The sequence below is a fragment of the Callospermophilus lateralis genome, unplaced genomic scaffold, assembly GCF_048772815.1.
Source record: "Callospermophilus lateralis isolate mCalLat2 unplaced genomic scaffold, mCalLat2.hap1 Scaffold_137, whole genome shotgun sequence".
Classification (NCBI taxonomy): Eukaryota; Metazoa; Chordata; class Mammalia; order Rodentia; family Sciuridae; genus Callospermophilus; species Callospermophilus lateralis.
In genome coordinates this window covers 1,803,881-1,822,770 of record NW_027512527.1, presented here as the reverse complement: position 1 = coordinate 1,822,770, position 18,890 = coordinate 1,803,881, and positions in this window count along the sequence as shown.

The window sequence follows — 18,890 nt, the reverse complement described above, 5'->3', positions numbered from 1 at the left end:
ACAGGTATGAAGACATGAATTGGTGTGAATATACTGTGTATACAATAAGAGATATGAAAGATTGTGCTCTATATGTATAATAAGAATTGTAATGCATTCTGCTGTCATATATATATATATATATATATATATATATATATATATATATATATATATATTACAATTTTAAAAAAGAAGTGAGGATAGGAAGGAAGGATTTTAAACACATAAAGATGACCGTGGATCATGTAGTTTCCTCTGGTGTCAGAATTAAGACAAATAAGCACAATGGTGAGAATTTAGGTAGTCAGTCTTTGTCATACTTTGAATTTAATTTGGGCCTGCTGTGTTCAATTTAACCAAACCAAACCAAAAACAAAAACATAATTTTAAATTCAATAAAATAAATAAATACTTTCGAAGATTTATTAGACCAGGAAAAATGTTGGTAGTAAGTGATGGATCAGATAGAAAAGATAGATTGATAGATTTAACAACTGGAACTAAATAAAATAAATCTACAAATTCAAATATAAATTTATTAAAACTTCAATTCTTAAATTTAAATAATCAGTCCAGCCTGTTTAGGTCTGTGAAAATCTAGAATTCTGCCAAAGAAAAAGGCAGTGGTTGATTGGATTCTGAAGCTGTGGGAAAATAACCCAATTCTACAACAGAAATTATATTCTCATTTTCACTGAGCCCCTAAGATATACACTTGAATAAGTATTCCAACTGTGGTGTAATTGACACAGTAATCCATGAGGGAAAACACCTGGTAGTAGAGAGTGTCAGAATGCAGACAGTGAAAAATATTCAGAGAGAATGCATCTAAGTACCATGCTAACTGATAGCTTTCAGCAATGAAAGTTAAACTACAACATTGTGGTCATTGAAACTCAGTTTCATATGTAAGCAATAGTGAATAGTATTGGTTTACAAGAAAATCAAATATTTTATTATTCACTTGAAATATATAAAAATTTCATGCTAGATTTCCCCCAATATGAAAAAGAAAGAAATGTATTATTATTATTATTATTATTATTATTATTATTATTATTATTATTAAATAGAGTAGTTGACTCTAATACAATTCCTAATCATTATTTAAAATGTTCATTAAAAATGATTTGACATGTCTAGGAAAAATTATGCTACTAAATGTGTTAATACAGTATATTTAAATAAAATTAGTTCCAAGTTAATATTGGGGATTTCATTCATGAAGAAAAACAAAATCATAAAACATGGCATATTTTAGGTCCTCTCAATATCATTATGAATATAAGTTTGAAGTGCAACAGAACTGTTTATTTCCTAGATATGTAGGTTACTACAACTGGCATCATTATTCCTGTTCTCAGAACTACTGTAATATGGATTTGCATTATGATGATGAACAGTTCCCACTTGAAATAATATATCATGAGAAGATATTACTTCAATCTCCTATCCTCAACCTTAAATATCACATTATAATAAGAAAATGCCACTGATATTTTGTGGACTAAACCTAAGTTCTTTAAAGAAAACAAAATATTAGGCATCCTTTCACAAGATTCTTCTTCCTAAATAACTCAAAAAACTTAACAACAAAAAAAAATGAATAACCTAGTCAATAAATGGGTAATTGAACTGAACAGACACTTCACAGAAAAAGAAATACAATTGACCAACAAATATATGAATAATGTTCAACATCTTAAGCAATTAGAGAAACGCAAATTAAAACTACTCTAAAATTTTATCTCATTCAGAATGGCAATCATCAAGAACATAGGCAGAAATAAATGTTGGTGGGGACGTGGGGTAAAAGGCACACTCATACATTGCTGGTGGCATTGCAAATTGGTGCAACCACTCTGGAAAGCAGTACGGAGATTCCTCAGAAAACTCTGAATGGAACCTCCATTTGACTCCACTATCCCACTCCTTGATTTATACCCAAAGGACTTAAAATCATCATACTGCAGTGATGGTGCCACAAGAATGTTTATAGCAACTCAGTTCACAATAGTAAATTATGGAACCAACCTAGGTGTCCTTCAATAGATGAATGAATAAAGAAAATTACATATATTTTCATTCAATGGAGTATTACTCAGCTTTAAAAAAATAATAAAATTATGGCATTTGCCACTAAGTGGATGGAGTAGGAGAATATCATGTTAAGCAAAATAAGCCAGTCAAAAGAAACCAAAGGCAGAATGTTTTCTCTGATATGCTGATGCTAATTTACAATAGGGGGCAGGGCACACTAGGGAAGAATACAGTTACCTTAGATTATGTAGAGGGGAATGAGGGGAAAGAAGGGGAGGAGGTATGGTGGCAGGAAGCATAGTAGAATGAAACAGACATTATTACTTTATGTATATATATGAATGCATGACTGATGTGAATCTACAACATGTACAATCAGAAAAATGAGAAATTACACTTCATCTATGTATAATATAGCAAACTGCATAAATCTATTCTATTGTCATCATGTATAACTAATTAAAACAAATTTAAAAATTAAAAAAAGAAAATTCTTTTTATATAACAAGTATACAACAAGGAAAAAAGCCTATGCAGGTAAGAAAGTCAAAGCAGATGTGGTTGCAAATAATTCTGTTCAACAGTTATCTGCTTGTTGATATAATTTACAAAAAAATAAATCAATTAATGTCCACTTAGTTTTAGGTTCTGAGAACAGTCCTTGATATAAACAACCTTGTATTTCATAGATGAGTCTGCATAAAATTGAATCAACTAAAGAATGTTGATATTATTTGTACACATAGAGGTAGCATTTTGACTGAGTAAGCTCTGAAACTAGCAAACTTGAGCTCTGTTGGATTTTACTTCATAGTACTCATACATGTAAAACCAATGCTTGCTCACACTCTCTGCAACTCTTTCTTTTTAAAATTACATGGGAGACTCAGTTTATCAAATCCCATGTTTTTGAATGGGGACTTATAGAATGAACTAGTAAGATGATGCATGTTACCTGCCAGATGAATCACTTCTTTGCTGATGGAGTCACTTCTCTCTTTCCTTCTCTGTTTCCAAGGTGGTGGGAGATGTCCAAAGTTAAGATGAAATAATGACAGGTAGGGAAGCGTTGCCAAAGTGTGCCAATTAGATTTATAGATTTTGCATATGTGAAATGTAAAGCTGCTCTTTTAATCTACAGAAAATTCAGGTTTATTTATTACCCAGATGAATCTATTACTAGTTATGTGACTGTAGGCAAAAGTATAAGCACACATAGTTTTAGATTTCCTCTCTATCAACATAACAATATGAAACACAAACATATGAAATATTACCAACTTTATGTTTATTTTTTATGCTTAAGAAAGGAATGTATGTTGAAAGAACTCATAAAGAGTGTATTTGACATTTTTATTCATAAGAATATCCCCATTTATTCTATCAACATTACATAAATGAAGTATATAATATTCATTGGGGATTTTAAATTATTTATTTTGCAAACAAATATTTGATTTTTAAAATTTTTATTTATGTTTTGTTTCAAGGGATAGAAATCAGCAGCACTTAACCATTGAGCCACATCCCTAGCCCTTTTTATTATTATTATTATTATTATTATTATTATTATTATTATTATTATTATTATTTTGGTTTGAGTCAGGTTGTTACTAAGTTACCTAGGGCCTCACTATGTTGCTGAAGCTTGTTTTGAACTTGTGATCCTCTTTCCTAAGCCTCCTGAGCTGCTGGGATTAGAGTCATGCACCACCACATCAACCTAAATACTTTACCTTTATAATTAGCTCCAATCACTTATACATTTATACTACGAATTACCAAAGGCAGTATCTCCTGCTGGGGGGAGGGGAAGAAGTCTTCTAAATTTCTAAGCAATGTATAAAGGAAAGACTACTGCCTAATGCAGGTGAGGTAAGGATTTCTAACTTAATATAATGTCCATACATTGAAGTGATGCTATTTTAAATTTTAGATGCACATGTCATTTCAAATAATAGGGCTTTGATAGAAATTATTTTTAAGAGCTAAGCCTAAAAGAGTCAACAGGGAAGAAAATGGTAAATGTTTTCAAAACCCAAATGCTATTATTCCACTAATGAAATTGTCTTTTAAGTTAATAATCATTTAAAATGTATAGCCTCACACAAGTAAAATTCTCCATTTTATGATTTCATTTTCTACAGTTTCAGTTGTGTTGTTGACTGATTCAAGAAGACAAAGAAAATACTTAGATTTAGATAAAAAGTAAATATATGTGGAGATCACAAGAATTTTTTACCTTTAAGTATAAAGAATTTAAATTATTGAGCAAAATTTTAAATTGTTATAATCACTCTTATCATTATTCTTTAAACTCATTTTCTTAAAAATCACATAACACAAAATGAAGTTTAGTTAGTAGGAGCCAGATTAATTTATTTAGATTTAACAAACAATGTGTACATGTTTTTACCTCTACATATCAAACAATAAATAGAAATAGAAATAATAACTTAGGTAGTGAAAATACAATTGGTATGCACATAGGTTATTTCTTAACATATATTGTTTTCTATTTTATAAACAGGATCCAAAGTTTCTCATACAGCTATTGTTGATGCACTGGATGGAGATATACATGAGTGCTTTAGAACTCCTTCTCTCTCTCTCTCTCTCTCTCTCTCTCTCTCTCTCTCTCTCTCTCTCTTTTGGCACAGAAGAGTTTTGCTCATTTAAACAAAATGTATCTTATTATGTAGAATTTTACATAATTTAATTTTTATTATATATTTACTTGGATTACAGACTCTGCTCTGTTTTTGGATATAATCTTATAACAACAATTACTTTTTGTAAAACTTTTCCCTAATAGCATAGGTTCACATACCCTAGTGAGCTTCACAGTGTACATCTGAGGAAAATATGCACTAATTGTGCATATAGTTATATGTTTCACAAGTGAAATATTACCCAGGGATTTCGGGGAGGACAAAGATTCATTGTTTTTACATGTCCTGGTGTGAGGTGCTTTGTTTTTCCAGTACTGGGTCTTACACATGCTACGGACATGCTCTTCTGCAGAACTATATCCCCAGTCCCAGGCCCTTTGAGTTTTATTTGAAGTCAGGATTTTTCTAAGTTGTCCAGACTGGTCTCACACCGGCCATCCCACTGCCTTTGCCACCTGGGTAGCTGGAAATTTCAAGCCTGCTGCCACAACTGGCTACAAAGAAAACAATTCTGATTTTAGTCTGTAAAAGATGGGAAAAACGTTATCAGACATTCTGGGGAAAAAATCAACAACAAAACAGAACTGAGATTTGGTTGATGCTTGGGTGGGGTTCTGTTCACTGGTTTCCATTAGTCCTAGCTGCTTCTCAGGATTCCCCTCTGAGGAATGAGCAGAGTTGTCTTCTGAATGACAACACACCACCACCAAGAATTGCACCTGGAGTTCAGGGCCCAGTGCTACAGAGTCACATATATTCTAGAGTAAGATAATTACAAAATATACAAGCACTGTAATATAGCTGTTTCTTTCCTTTTTCTCTCTTTCGTATTGACCTTTAAATGACAAATTCTTTTTTATTTTGTTCTGGTACATTTAAAAAGAGTTCTTTAAAAATGCAGAAATATTATACATTGGAGAACAAATACATGGAATCTGTAAAACCAACTAAACTTCTCCGCCTTTTCACAGAAACGTTTATGGATCCTAGTTGACATTACCTATCTCCTCTTCTTCTAGCTTTAACATTCTTTGATTTTGACAGATAAACATATATTTAAAGATGATAGTGATTACTCTTATCAAATTTAATTTACTTTACATAATGGGCAGAAATGGATGACTTACCTAACATATAAAGAAATATAATTTCATACAACCAATGCTCAAATACAGAATAATACAGAATAACAACATAGAGTGGGGGAAAATGATCCACAGAAAATTAAACTATCTTGTTGAGAAACACAATGCTATAAGCTTAAGCAAAATTCCCCATCATGCACAATTAATGTTTATGGATATTATTACTTAGTTGGGTCAGTAAATTTATTCAGAGCTTCAAATTGTGTTTAGGGTATATAATTAAAGAATATATATTCTAGTGGATAATTAAGGTATTGTCTTAGACAAATTAAGTTATCAAATCACTATGATTATTCATATAGTTATTTAGAAAATCTGAATTATCTTCTCTATTCAAAAAATTCAATAACATAAGCAATTACCACTAAACAAAATCAGGTGTCTTTGCATTTTATTTAAGTTTGATTTTCCTGCAACAATTCAACAAAATATGTAAAGAATTTTCCATTGTTCAGTGCAAACCTGGATAACTTTAGCTGCCTCTCCATGGGTATTCCTTCAAGAAGCCATAACATAAATCACATTTCTATAGGACACAACTTCACAACTGAAATGAGCAAAACCATATATGCATTTTATTAATGTTGATAGTTGCTCAAAAGTTATCAACCTTGCAATCAGCAAAAATGACCCACAATCCCAGTACTCAGAAACAAACCAAAATCCAAACATAATTTGTACTTTAATGGTAAATAATCATTTTAGTATTTGGATAAACTATAATCACAATTTTATCACTTGTTTCTATGTGTTAGTATCTGCCAGTTTATTGTAAAGTGGTTCAGCCTCCTTTGAACCAATATCCTCAAAATGTGAGGTTCAAGATATATATATACCCTTCCTCCTTTCTAATTTCCCCTGCTTATATATATTCCTCTCCTTTCTATATTCCTCTGCATTGCCAGCATGCTGCCTTGGGGTGTAGAAATATCATATATTCCAATCCGAGGGGAAAGTTGCCACAGGCAGCTTCTGCTCCACTCTTTGTCTTCTTTGCCTTTGTTTCTTTGTGCCAATGGCAATTTTTGCTCTGAAGTGGTTATCAATGGCTTTCCCCACAGAGGGTGTAAGGAAAAGTTGAATAACAGCTGAGGATTAAGAGTAAGGGAATGCTGCTTCAGGCTTCCTTACTCCATTCAAAAAGGACATATAATCATTCCTACTTTATGCAGCAACTCCAGTTTGCATAGAAATTTTATAATTTCCATACATCTGCATTCTCAAATGTAAATATGAACACCATTACAATTATGCAAGTATCCCTAAGAACTTCTGTATGAAAAATACCTGAATTGCTTTCTGATTTGAACCTCTCTGCTTAAATTGGGAGAGCCAATCAACTTGGGGTAACATCTGTGACTCTGAAAGTAACGGTAGGTAGAACTAGTTAACCATTCTGTGTACAAGGAAAAAAAAATCCAAAAATGCTACTTTTGAGATCCTGATGCCACACTTCTTGGAAGAACTGATCCTCTGCTTGGCAAGTAGGCCTAATTACATTACTTGGACCCTGACAGTTATGGTAATGATTTTTTTCAGGTTACAGGGCCCGTTTGGAAGAATCTGACCCAAAGAAGAACCTCTCTACACATGGTGACAGGGGTACCAACAGCTTGAAATATCTGAGGAGGCTACAAAGTGGAGTTCCTCTGGTTTCACATAGCTGAGATTCAGCCAAGTCTCATTTCTCTTTGGAGGCTGAAACTAAAGGTCAGATACTAGAAAATAACTGAACTCGAAAATGATCTTGTTATGTTTAATATTAGGCATCAGCTTGGCTACACTATGGTGTCCAGATGTTCTGACAAATGCCAATCTAAATGTTGTATAAAGATATATTTTTACACATAATTAACATTTAAATTAATATGCTCTGAATAAAGAAAATTTCCTTGCATAATGTGAATGAGGCCTCCTAGAGGAAGAATTTTTTCTGCCTCCTATGCCCATTTCCTGAGTTTCTAGCCTACTTGTCCACCCTGTGCATTTAAGACTTCCCAGTCCCTAAAACTTCATGAACCTATGTTTTAAATAAATTGCTGTCTTTCATATGTATTTATGTGTGAAAATACATATAAATAGATAGATACAAATGTAGACAGACATATAGATACAAAAAAAATATAGACATATGTATACGCATGTACCATTTTGGTCTTATATCTCCAAAGAACCCTAGATTAATATAGGTCTGCAAAGATTATAATGATAGTACTAGTTTTTATTTCCTGCTTTATTTATAGGAAAAGATGACACTCCAGCACTTTCCCTACCTGAAGTTTTCACCAGATGTTGGCAAGAGGGATGCCTTGCATACCCATATGCAATCATAGATTGCCTGTGCTGACAGCTGAATACCTTTAGGTGGTGAGGGTAATAATTTGAAAATAAATGTAGATTCTTAAAGAAAGAAGAAAAAATGGTTATTGTAGTAAATTCAGACTCACTCCTTTTATCCAGGATGAGGAGGCCAAATTTTTAACTCATCTAGTTGGCTCATCAGGGTTTAAGTATACATAAGCCATACTGACTCTACCTCACTGGGCATTGACTGCCATTGTTTTTACTAGTTGTAAATTTTTTTTTAATATCAGTTCCTGGCAAAGACAATGTACTATGCATCTTCTTTGATTGGTTACACCTGTTCTTAATACTCTGGACTTCATGGGCAATGGAGGCATTTGAAAGATTCATGGTCTTCTCTATACCAGGAGAAGATAAAAGGAAATGGAGCTAAAAATAATTACAACCTGAAAACTACTGCATCATGGTCCAGATTACCCTGGATGGTGGGAACTACATGATAAAGGAACTGGATTCCCATTTTACATTTAGAATTCCCTTTGACAAAATGGTAATACCTTTTAGTATACAATAAGTCATTATGCAGTAGATCTGTAATTCCCTCTTTAGTGGGTGGGCACCCCAAGAGAATAAAGATGATCCAGGTAAGATATAGACTTGTATAACATTTGAAGTAATGTATTTACCCAGTTTTGAGCCTCTGGCTAGAGATGGGTGAGTCCTCCCTCTTAACCAACTGACAAAATACATACCCGAACCATTAAAGTATTGTTCATACTCTAGCAACCCTGAGGCCAAGTTAAAATTGGGGTCAGGTCCTGTGTCCTGGATTTCAACAAATTGTTCAAATTACTCAATCCTCAGTGAGCCTCAGCACCCTCACTAACTCTATCCCACCTGCCATGCACATGCTACTATCTACACCTCCAGATTGCTATTAACCCTGTCTTCATATTCAACCATGTGTGTGGCCTTGCCTGGCAGCTTCTGTATTTTGGAGTTTAAGCCACAAACACTTCTATCTTCTTCTATTCTAGTGTGTGTTGTGTCTTACCATCAAAAGGATCTTTTAGTATCATAAGACATCATGCTAATAAAATGAGAAAACAACTACTAATAATTTTGGAGAGTATATATTGATTTTGGTAGAATCTGTTTTATATTTCCAGGATTTCTTAGGCTGAAAACAAAACATGACTCCTTAGAAAATGTCACTTATGGTATGCAACCATTATAAAATGGGAACATCTCATGAGGGAGGTATTTTCTTCTTTATATGTGAAATGAACTCAGTTACCACTTAAAGACCTCACATGTTAATCTTTTTTGTAGTACATTTATTTTAAAAATGGACTTGGAGAACTGCATTGATTTATCTGGTATCTTCTTCATTTATTGATGCCTTAAAATTATTAATAAAATTTGACACTGGGTTAGATTTCTGATTCCTAAGATTCTCACTGAATAGTTTAATGATTTTCCCCCCAAACAACCCCCATCAGCAGTAATTACAACACATTCAACAAATAGTCCTAGAAAATAGGTCAGAATGGTGCACATATTAGACTTTCACTATTGTATAGAAGAGTAAGTTTCTACCCCAAAATATCTCACCAAAACAAAACAACAACAACAACCACACACACACAAAAAAAAAAAAACCTAAAAACTCTGGTAAGAAGAGTAGAAACAGCTCTTGGAGAAATGTAGAAAATAAAGAGACACAGGAAGATTTTTTTCAAGGTGAAGAAATATTCAGGGAATGAACTAGAAAATTTACATTCCTGATTCCTCTTTCTTGTTTTTTTTTTTTTTTTTGCCTCTATGCCCTGAAGGAAGCGAGCATTTAATGTTAATGTAATATCCCTCTGTCTTTTACAGAAAACCTTCATCTTTTCTGCCATAGTAGCAAGGGGAATAATCTTAAGTGCTACTGCAGAGTTCAGCGAATAAGTCAGAGGACAAAGAGAGAGAAACTATCTCAAACTACATCTAAAAAACATGGCTCAAATGTTGTCCTTACCCAGTGTGTGAAAGCTCTGGCTAGAGGCCATTTATTTGCCCTTCTTGATTAACTGGTTAAGTTCCTACCCCAGTTACATCTCTTATTGAGCTCTCTGTTCCTACCCTTATAACCCCATAGCCAGGTATCAAACCCTTGCTGATGGATGCCTTTTATACTGTATAGTGCTTATTTCTGTGATGCTGGACTTTGTTGCTACTGCTACACCTAATAGACACTGGCCTGAGGACTGAACCAAGTATAAGACGTTTATCTCAAAACCAGAATGTGTTTATTTCAAAAGGATGTGAATAACAAATACCACATAATGGAGAGAATGGACTTTAAAAACATTATTGTAGGGGCTGCAGATGAGGTCAGTGGTAGAGCACTTGCCTAGCATGTGTGAGGCAATGGGATCTATCCTCAGCACCACATAAAAAGAAATAAACAAAATATGGGTATTTTGTTCATCTGCAACTAATAAAAAAAATTTAAAAATCATTATTGTGAATCTAATAAAAGAAGAATGTTTAATGGGACCAATGCACTTGAAAACCTGTTTCAACTTAGATCAAAGCTCCATTCAGCATACATGTACAATAGATTAAAATATAAGCAAAATTAATTACCACTTACTAAAATAAATCAACACTCTGTAGAGATAGGATATAATTTAGTGTTTCAAACACAACATTAAAAGTATTTGTATACAAACTAAACTTTTGAGAAAAGAGAGTGATGTTAACCATTCTCCATAGAACAGGCACTAAGCAAATGACTACTATAAAATTATTCAGATGTTTGAATCATGAAACAAGGACTTTAAAGCTGTTACTATAATGGATTGAGTTATAAGAACACATTTATGATGAAGGTAACAACAGAAAATCTCCAGAAGAGAAATGGAAACTATATAAAGGAATCAAATACTTTAGAGTTGGTAAGAAGAAAATACCATCTCCATGAAAAATAAATCATTTGATGCGTACAAAAGCAAAATGAAGGTGACTGTAGAACAAGTCAATGAACTTAAAAATCAATTAGTAAATCTGAAGAACAAAGAGAAACTCTCATGCAAAAACTCAAATTGTCAGGGATCTATAAGACAATAAAAACCTAACACATTGAAAATTATAGACTCAGGAGGAGAGAGAAGAAAAAGAGAAGATTATTGGGAAGATACAATGCCCAAAATCTTCCCAAATTAGGAAAATATATGAATTTCAGCATTAAAAATCATTAAAAATCCAGAAGTAGTGTAAATGCAAAGAAAAAAATTCAAAGCACATTATAAACAAATAGCTGAAAAACAAAATGCAAGAAATTATTGAGAAGAATCAAGAAAAAAATAAAGATGTATAACTTGAATGTCCTTGGATTTTTCATCAAAATTATACAGGAAAGGAGACAATGAAATAATTTTAAATAGAAGAAGAAAAAATCAATTAACATTGTATTTCAAGGCAAAATATTACTCAAGTCATGGAATCAAATGAAGATATATTTTTATATGAATAAAAATCAAGCACTGTTTGAAAATGTCATAGGAACAGATACATAGATGAATGGAATACAATTGAGTGTTTAGAAATAAAACTGTATTAATGTAAATTGCTTTAAAATTAAAAGTGCATAGACAATTTTGAAGAAAATTTTCAGAATCAATGAAATAGATGAAAATGAAACTATTGTCCCTTACTTCATACCATACACAATATTAACTCATGTTGAACATAAACCTAATAAAATACTAGAATTATAAAGTTTCTAAAATATTTCAAATAGGATGAAAATTAAGAAACATAAGAAAATTGAAACTAAACTTTATCAAAATAAAACATTTTGTTCTTCAAAACATGTTACTAATAAAATCTAAACTATAATATAAAAAAAGAGAAATTGTTGCTTTATATATAAATATTTGACACAGGATTTTCATTTAAATACATTGAATTACTCTTATAACTCAATAAAATTAGGTACCACAAATAAAAAATGCAAAGAAATTGAAAATACAATTCACCACCAAATATATACAAAAGGAAAATAATCACATGGAAAGATATTTGAATTTGTCACTAAAATTTATGTCAAAACATACTCTACTGTCATATGTATCTAAAAAAGAACAAATAAAATTTTAAAAAGTGTAAATTACAATTGTAATTGAAAAAGTACTGCATATCTACAAAAACAGTCAAAAAGTATCAGTAACATCATATAACTTTAAATTAAATAAAAACCATAAAAGAATTGACATTCCATATTTGATAATGTGTGGAGTACATATTGCACAACTAATATGTCACATACTAGTGGTGGGAAAGTAAAAATAAGCAACTGTCCTGGAAATTTACAGTTTCCAGTAAACTTGAGGGTTTCAAATACTCAAAAATTCCACTTTGATGTATTTCAAAGAGTATTAAAATCATATAGCTATGGGCTGGGGTTGTGGCTCAGTGTCAGAGTGCTTGGCTAGCATGTGTGAGGCACTGGGTTTGAGCCTCAGCACCACATTAAAAAATATACAAATATATATTAACTATAAAAAGTCCTGTACAAGGATGTTCATAGCTTTAACTTTAACAGCCAAAATTGAAAACAACACTAATTCCCGATTACAGGTAAATGGATAAAAATGTAGTGGAATAATATACAGCTTTGAAAAAAAATATACTGTTGATGCCATAACATGGATAAGTAATAATATAAATAAATAATTTGGTCCCTCAAGAAGTGAAATGTGTAAGAGAATAAAAATTACATGATTTCATTAAGATAAAACTTTAGATAAAAGTAAAATAAACTATAATGACAGAACATGTATTATTAAACATCTGGGGCAAGGGAAAAAAAAGATACACTATCAAGAGGAATATAAAATATTTGAGGAGTTGAACAAAATGATCTCCATAATTTTATACCTGATACTTTGGTATTATTTAATGGCATATAGTAAATGTCTGTAGATTATTATATTTCAAGTTTTTCTTAATATGGTTCATTTTTAATAATTGTGTTACTTATAATATTGAAATTTCAAGATTCCAATTGTCAAGTACTTATGTAAATTTTAAAATGAAATATAAATAACTGATTCACCAGGCTCAAGAATTTGGAAATGGGGGCTGGAGATGTGGCTCAAGCCGTAGCGCGCTTGCCTGGCATGCGTGCGGCCCGGGTTCGATCCTGAGCACCACATACAGACAAAGATGTTGTGTCCGCCAAATACTAAAAAATAAATATTAAAATTCTCTCTCTCTCTCTCTCCCTCTTTCTCACTCTCTCTCACTCTTAAAAAAAAAGAATTTGGAAATGGAGCCAAATTATCCCTATGTGTCTTAACATGAATGTGTGTTAACAATGAAAATATATAAGTACTAACACTGATAAATAAATTCAATATCTTGTACTTTGAAAGAATCCAAATAAATAGATAAACCTGTAGCTAATGCAATCAAACAAGAGAGTAATTTCATAACCATATGAGTAAACTAATTATAGGACAATATTTTGCTCAACTGTTTAAATAGATTTGAAAATTGACTTCAAATTCTCAGAAACTATAAATTGCCAGGAAAGCATAAAATGTAAACAAACCAATTATCATGGTAGGATTTGAGAAAGCTGTCAAACACCTCCTTTCAAAAATAAAATGAGACTAAAAAATTTCACAAATGATTTTATCAAATCTTCAAAATATAAATATTTTTTAGTTTTACTTAGATGTTTCCAAGCACAGAAAGGAGGAGAAACTTTCTCTCCCTTTTCCACCAGATTTCCCTTTTAAGAAGTTAACATAGCTTTTCTTTATGTGTTTAACTTATGCTCACTGATTGCAACAATGGGCAATGAAGGTTTTGGGTAGCTAACATGGAATTCCTCTGGACATGTGCATGCTGTTTTCCTTCAGGTGTCTCTGTTGGAGGACTGACTGGGACCTCTGAGAAAGTTGAGGTGGTGAGTCGAAGGAAAAACTTTCTTTTGGAGAAGCCTGGCAGGAAACAAGACAAATTAGGCATGGACACTCCATAGCTGTTAAGCCAGAGAAAAACATTCTTCTATGGTAGAACACCATAGGATTTTCTCCACTGTGTTTATCTGCTGTCTTGTTCTTATCTTTTACTCTTCTAAAGAAGACTGGCTCTATGTTAGTTAGATATTCATTTTGTAATTTCCTTTCCTCATATTTAAATGATTAAATCATTGTCTAAGTTTAACCAATTCATCATAAAAATTAATATAAACTAGTTTGTAATTAATCTTACATTGTTTTAGTGATTTCTCCATTTGATTTTTAGCATTTTTCATAACAAAAAAAAGACATTCATTTTTCTGCTTCAACCCTCCCTACTTGAAAACAATTCATTATGATCAATGATAAAGAAAATAAAGGATGCTTCTGAAATTCAATAAACAGTAGAATTTTTTTTTGGTTTTCAATTGTGGTAAAATATAAATAACCTAAAATTTACTATTTTATTCATTTTAAGTGTGTGATTCTGCCATATTATGTAATTAGACTTTGTCATGTAATGTTACAACCCTCCATCTCCAGAACCTCACCACATGACTTCAAAAATTAAAAACAATTACAAAACATTATTGACCTATTTATACTTGGGGGGGGTTATTGGAAGCAGGAAGAGAGGAAACCCATGTAACATTTCTAAGAGTAATCACTTATCATATGAATTTCAATAGTTTCAACAATTCCCCAGTCTGCGATCTGACTTATCCAATTATAAACATATCTGGAAAAAAACTCTTTTTTTCCTATTTGGAAATATTTCACCACTGTCAAATTATCAATTATATAAATTTCACTCTAAATAATACAACATCTTAAATTTAGATTTTAATTGTAGAAAAAACTTTTTAAACAAAATGTATAAAATGACTCATCCTGCAGATGGTTACTCTTTTAGAGAGAATTACTGCCAATAATCATGTATAATTTTAAAATAAAAATCAGTGTATGTCATTACAGACTTTCACAATCCTTGGTCATTATTGATGGAATAAAAATTACAGGGGAGGATACATGGGGGTAGGAATGATAGTAGAATGAATCAAACATTAATATACTGTGTGCATATATGGTTACACAATCTTTGTAACTCTGCCTCATGTACAATCAGAAAATGAAAAGTTATACTCCATGTATAACGTGTCAAAATACATTCCACCATCATGTTTAACTAATTAGAACAAATAAATTAAAAAAAAATATATAAACCGGCAGCATATACACACACATGCACATACAAGCACAAACACAGTTTTGGTATATAATAACTTGATATATTTTAGTAGCTCCTGTAAATTCCAGAATAATGCTTTTGTTTTTTTTATAGTATGTGTTTTATATTGTCATCTGTAAAATACAAAACAAGAATCTGTATTTCACTTTAGAAAAATCAATATATTTACTTTAAAAATAAATATTTTTTTCAATTTGTCCTAATTAGTTATACATAATGGTAGAATGCACTTTGATACATCATATATAGTTGAAGTATAATTTCTTATTCTTATGATTGTGCCTGATTTAGATTTACACTGGCTACATAGTAATATATGGACATAGGGTAATAATGTCCCATTCATTCTAGTACTCTTCCTAAATCTATATTCCTCCCATCTCTTTATTCCCCTAAACCTAATCTAAAGTAACTCTATTCTTTCCTAGCCACCCTCTCTTATTGTGAGTTATCAGAAAAAAAATTGGCCTTTGGTTGTTCGGGATTGGCTTATTTTGCTTAGCACAATATTCTCCAGCTCCATCCATTTACCTGAAAATGCCATAATTTCATTCTCTCTTAAAGCTGAGTAGTAATACATCATATATACATGATGGAAAGTGATATGTATATACTGAACATATATTTCACAGAATAAGAGATACAATTGATACATATGTGATACATATGAATATATATATATTCATCTGTTGAAGTACATCTAGGTTGGTTCCATAATTTAGCTAATGTGAGTCGAGCTGCTATAAACACTGATGTGGCTGCAACACTGCAGTGTGTTGATTTTAAGTTTTTTGGGTATAAACTGAGAAGTGGAAGAGCAGGATCAAATGGTGGTATCATTCCAAGTTTTCTGAGGAATCTCTATACCACTTTCCATAATGGTTACACCAATTGCCATTTCTACCAGTAATGTATGAGTGTATCTTTTCCCTCACATCCTTGTCAAAATTAATTTTTGTTTTTATTCTTGATAATTGACATTCTGACTGGGGTGATATGAAATCTTAGAGTAGTTTTGATTTGCATTTCTTTAATTGCTAAAGATGATGAACATATTTTCATATACGTGTTGATCGATTATATTACTTCTTCTGTGAAATATCTGTTCAGTTCCGTTTATTGATTGTGTTATTTGTTTGTGTTTTTTTATGTTAATTTTTTAAGAATTTCTTATGTATCCTGGAGATTAATTCTGTATTTCAGATGCATGTGGTAAAAATTTTCTCCCATTCTATAGACTCTGTTTTCATGTTATTGATTGTTCCCTTTGCTGATAAGAAGCTTTTTAGCTTGAATTCATCCCATTTATTGATTCTTTCTTTTTTTGAGAGAGGGAGAGAAAATTTTAATATTTATTTTTTAGTTTTCGGTGGACACAACATCTTTGTTTGTATGTGGTGCTGAGGACCAAACCGGGGCCACACGCATGCCAGGCGAACACGCTACCGCTTGAGCCACATCCCTAGCCCAACCATTTATTGATTCTTGATTTTACTTCTTGTACTTTAGGAGTCTTGTTAAGGAAGTCAGAACCTAAGCTGACAAGGTAAAGATTTGGGCCTACTCTCCCTTCATTAGGTGCAGGGTTTCTGTTCTAGTGCCTAAGCCTTTGATTCACTTTGAATTGAGTTTCATGCAGGATCAAAGATAAGGATTTAATTTCATTTTGTAACATGTAGCTTTCCAGTTTTCCCAACACCATTTGTTGAAGAGGATATATGTTCTCCAGTATATGTTTTTTGTGCCTTTGTATAGTATGGAATAAATGTATTTGTGTAGGTTTGTCTCTGTGTCTTCTATTCTGTACCATTGGTCTACATGTCTTCTTAACTAAATATTGGTTTTTATTAATCATAATTTTAGTAAGTAGCTCCTTTATTATTTTATATTAATTTTACACAAATGGTAGATATGCATACTATAACTTCTATATAGGGAATTTGTGTGAATGAAACTAAATCCCAGGGAAAGTAGGGGCTCTAGAGGTGGGGAAATTTTGATTAATGTTTTCTGCAGTATAGTTAATAGGAGCAAGAAGCTTTGATGTATTATTGTACAACAGAGTGGTTATAGGTAACAAAATATGGGGTGCATTTCAAAAAGTTAGGAGGAAGGATTTGGTTATTTTTACCATAAATAAACAATAAACTTTACTTAAACATTATGTAGTGCATGCATATATTGAACATTACATGGTCCCCCCTAATATCTACAAATTTATTTATTTATTATCTGACAGTTAAACATAAATTTAAAGAAAATAAAACCCTCATACACACTGAAAAAGAAAGAATAAGGAGAAAGTGGTACCTCTAGCCAGTTGACAATCAATCAGAATAATACTTTTTAAAAAAATTCCCTAAAACAATTTCCTCCAAAACTTTCCTTCTCTTTCTCTTAAATACTGAGTTAGGCCTTAATAAATGATTGTATCTCTAAAAGGTGAGATTTAGAAGTAACTCTACCCAAATTTAAGATCCATTAAGTGTGGAGATTCCTTATTGGTTGACTGCTGTATCTAGTTTATGTTAATTAAGATAAGCTGTGTGGAATGTACATATACCCCTCCTGTCCTACAATAAATGGCTCCCACTCCTGCTGTATCAATGTACACAAGTTGCTCATCACCCCCCCACACACACACCCCTCCACCCCCTGTTAGTTTGCTACAGCCAGACTGCAGCAATTTTGTCAGGTATAAAGAAATCCTTCAGGCTAGGTAAGAGGGGATTGGATACAGGAAATATGTGGATTACACAATCATTGAAAGGCTTGGGCTAGGGAAGATCAACAAGACCTCTTTTGGCTCTTAGGAAATGCAGAACTACAAAAGGAATAGGAAAGCTAACTTTGAAGATTGCAGCTGCCTGACACTTTGACATGGACATTTTTGGTGAGGACAGCAGGAAACTGTCATTTGAAGCCATGATTCTGAAGCTTACAATATCCATGAACCTGTTCATAATTTCTGCTAGTCAATAATTTATTATAATTCTCTTCAAACTTCCAGATCTTACAAGATTATGTCTCATTGGAAGAATCTAAACTGTAGCCCTGTGGGTTAAAGACTCTGGAAGGGGCTGGGGATGTGGTTCAAGTGGTAGTGCACTCTCCCAGCATGTGTGAGGCACTGGGTTGGATTCTCAGCACCACATAAATGCAAAATAAAAATTTTGTGTCCACCTAAAAAAACTGAAAAAATAAATATTAAAAAAAAGATTCTGGAAAATTTAGATCTAGGCCACACCCATTAAGATACAGGAATAAATATGTATTTAAGAAATAAAGTTGATAAAGGCCATTCAGCAATATTTTGAGAGAATAATTAGAGAAGAAATGTTTGTAGAAGTTTAAGATATGTATAGGTATGAATATCCTTTCCTAATCTTTTCAGGGTAATACAATAGAAAGTTATTTTTCCTATTTATCTGAACCAACACTTAAATAAGATTTTAGTATTTTTAAATACAATATTGGA